Source organism: Hippocampus comes, unplaced genomic scaffold (assembly GCF_001891065.2).
Source record: "Hippocampus comes isolate QL1 unplaced genomic scaffold, H_comes_QL1_v1.1 scaffold545, whole genome shotgun sequence".
Taxonomy (NCBI): domain Eukaryota; kingdom Metazoa; phylum Chordata; class Actinopteri; order Syngnathiformes; family Syngnathidae; genus Hippocampus; species Hippocampus comes.
Genome location: NW_017805080.1, coordinates 22,717 through 26,081, shown reverse-complemented (window position 1 = coordinate 26,081; position 3,365 = coordinate 22,717). Strand labels below are relative to the sequence as shown.

Sequence of the window (3,365 nt, the reverse complement as noted above, 5' to 3'; positions counted from 1 at the left end):
CGTTCCGCTTGAGGACAAACCTTCTCGTGTGCCGGGCATGGCGCGTTTCAGACCAGCAACAGAAAATACTTCCAAAATCAGCGTTGCTTTCAAAATGCCGGTCAACTTGGGGAGAGCTCGGGGGGGGTTAGCGAAGCGCACCGACCGGCGAGAGGCGGCTTTTCCAAACGCTGCCCGACTCTGAGCTCACCGGTTTCCCTCGCGGTCACCCCCCCCAAATTCACGTTCCGCTTGAGGACAAACCTTCTCGTGTGCCGGGCATGGCGCGTTTCAGACCAGCAACAGAAAATACTTCCAAAATCAGCGTTGCTTTCAAAATGCCGGTCAACTTGGGGAGAGCTCGGGGGGGGTTAGCGAAGCGCACCGACCGGCGAGAGGCGGCTTTTCCAAACGCTGCCCGACTCTGAGCTCACCGGTTTCCCTCGCGGTCACCTGAACCGATCCAATTCTGAAAAACTTGATTTCAAGTTTCATACAAAGGAGGACGCCAAAGACATCAATTCAAATATTTTGCGAGTCTGAGTCAAGAGCCAAGGAGTCGATTTGGAAAAGCCCAAAGCACGTGTGGAGTCCTCAAAGCGACACCTGTTTTGGACCTGCTTATTGGGACACATCCACTCAGCCAGAAGGAGCATCTTTGAAAGCTAAGCTCAAGATAGCCAACCACTTGACGTCCATGATGGCGAGGGAGAAGAGCGAGAAAAGAAGAGACAAAAAAGATTGTCTCTGTGCGTGGACCCGGTCGCCTCTTACGAAATCAGGCCCTCGGCGCTCGCAGAAGACGAAAGGCTCCCACCTCGGCGCGGTCGCGTGCGCGGGTTGGGCCGAAAGTCGATGCCGGCGGCGGCCGCGTTGGGCGTGACCTCGGCTTTCGCCGGCTCTTAACGCCACGCTCGCCGCCGGCGGGTGAGGCCGACGCTTCCCGTGCCGGGTTCACGTGAAAAGAATCCGGCCGCTCTCCGCTCGCAGACGTTTTGGCGAAGGCGGCGCGGCGCGGCCCACGAGACTCGTTCCTACCCGGAGCTGTTCGGGACGCCTCGGCCGAGGAAGGTCAGCCCGGTCTCGGGATTCTTTTGGTTTTCCGTGGCCTCCCCGTACGACGGCATCCGCTTCGGGATCTCGGGCTTTGGGCGTCGGCATCTTTTCAGCGACGGCGGCGTGGAAACACCCGCCAAGATCCCGTCCTACTTTCTCCTGCACCGGATCGGGCGACGCAACGGTCAGGCGGGATTGCCGATGGGCAGGGGAGCCCTCGTCGCCGTCAACGCGGCCGTTCGGCCGGGTGAGCGCCGGCAGCGGGCGACGCCGACGTTTGAGCGCAAGGAGCTCACGTCTCCGGCGCGCCCGTTCCGTTTTTGATTTTCTTACTCGTCGGCGCTTCGGATCGGCGTGGCCGCCATGGCCGAGGGCTTCTCCGAGGCGACCTTCGCCGCCGCCCGCGTTCCTCTACTCACACCAGCTTTTCCCCACCGTCCTTTGGTAAGTCAAAAGTCTGCCCCGGCCCTCGGCCAGCCCGGGCTCGCCGCGCCCAAGGTGAACAAGGCCGCTCTCGTTGGACAGGCGCTGCGGAACGGGTTGCGCTTCCTGCCCGCGTCGTGTCCTCCTGCTGCCCGAGAACGTTGAGGAGGGAAGGTAGGCGGCCGAAAAGGAACCCGTCCGGACCGCGGGTCCTCGCGCCGGTCGAAAGGGAGCGCCGCACATTGAAGGAAGGCCTTTGCTCGGTCTCGGGACACAGGAAGTCGGAGCCTGACGAGCGGTCCCGTCGTCTGGAGATGACCGGCGGACATGTCTCTCTGCTTCTCTCTGTCATCGTGCCGCGCTAGATTCTTAAGGACGGACTGCCGCGGCGGTCGACGGCCCAATTTTCAACCCGTCAAAATGGCGGACGGCCTTCAAATTTCCCCGTCTGCTCTTCAAAAAAATCCGTCAGTGACAGAAAATTGTCGGTTCGCGGAGCCTCTTCAGAAACGGAAATATCAAAGATGAAATGTGGCGTTCGCTTGGGGCTCGGGCCTGCAAATCAAGCAAAGTGATTTGGGGGCTCGGTTCGGGTCGGGCTCGATTTTTTTTTTTTAGGACCGATCTTAGCTCTGGTTGGAGGACCCCAAAAAGCCGGGAGGCGGGACGGGAGCAGGGTGGAGTGAGCAAAATGTCAACGGGAGTCCACTGGAGAAACTCACTCCAATTCGAAAAACAAAAACACAAGAAATCAGAAAACAAAACCCGACACGTGCGCAGACGCCCGCCCGATGACCGTTCGGGCGGGGACTCCTTTGAAGCACACGCCGAAGGAACGCTGACCGACAGGTGCGCCGCTGCCTGAGGAGCCCCGCGCCGCCTTTTGATTTGTTGACGGGACAGGCGACGCGGCGCCTTGACCGATCTTCTCGCGTGGCCGTCGTTGCCACCTTTTTTGGCGCCGCGCTGAACACTGGAAGCCGGCTTCTTTTTGCACTTTTTTGCTTTTTTTTTTACTTCTTTCCATGCGCTCTCGGGGCAAGTCCGTTGCGTCAAAAGCCGCACGTCTGACTAGTTTGTGTGAGGCTGATTTGAAATCCGGTGGGCGGGGCCTCAAATGCCCGCCGCTTCCGCAATAACGACCCCGCGCATCAAAAGTACCGGTCGTAGCGCTTCGGGTTTTGCAGAAGAAAACTTTTTTCTTCCGGGAAGCGGGCGCTTCCCGTTGGGATCGCCGACCTTGGTGAAGGTGGGCCAAGGTCGGGCGGCTCCTCGGCGTGAGCCGCCGTCCCGGACCTGGCGAAATTCTTGGCTGGTTTGTGACCTTGTTTGGTGGCGCGCGGCGATAAGGCCCCTCGCCGGGCAGCCGTCTTTAGAACTTTATCTCCTCCCTGAAGTGCGCTTATCAGGCCCCGTCCACCGAGCCCGTTCCGTCCCGGTTCCCGTCAAGCAACGCGTTGAACGGTTCTCGCTCTTGTTTTCCAGCCTTCCTCAGACAGAGCAAATGGTTGCGATTGCCATTCCGTCCGAAAAGGAAGTGGCAAATGTGGGCGGGAGCTCCTTCTCGACTCCTCCTCATGAGTCCGGCGCCTCGGCCCAGTCGGCCGCTGCGGTCTCCGTCGGCTTGACGTCTTCTCGGCGTCGTCATCGACTCCGCTCGTGTTTTTGATGAAAAGAGCGTTTGGACTTTTTTCGACATTTTCCATCCCGAACCCCCGAAAGGTTCGCAGGGTAAGTTTTGAAAGCGACCAAACGATGCAAAGATAACGTTTCAATCCAAACAGGAGAGGTAAGACGTCAATCAACGGCAAGACGGTCAAACGTTCCGTCTCTTTGAAACCTGCATATCTTCTTGATCATTTGCTATTCACTTCAATCTGCAAAGTACGTATTGGAGAACCCCCCCC

At 58.8% G+C, this 3,365-nt stretch overlaps 1 protein-coding gene and 1 pseudogene across 1 annotated transcript in view; both read left to right on the top strand.

Moving 5' to 3' along the window:
* LOC109513122 (solute carrier family 22 member 7-like) overlaps positions 1–1,483 on the top strand; it is a 5,416-nt pseudogene extending 3,933 nt beyond the window's left edge.
* Positions 1,484–2,958: 1,475 nt separating this feature from the next.
* The window catches only part of LOC109513121 (sodium/calcium exchanger 1-like), a 6,530-nt gene continuing 6,123 nt past the window's right edge, over positions 2,959–3,365 (top strand). The window contains 1 exon segment of the mRNA XM_019865344.1: positions 2,959–3,189. The gene's annotated coding sequence lies outside the window, so the exon portion shown is untranslated.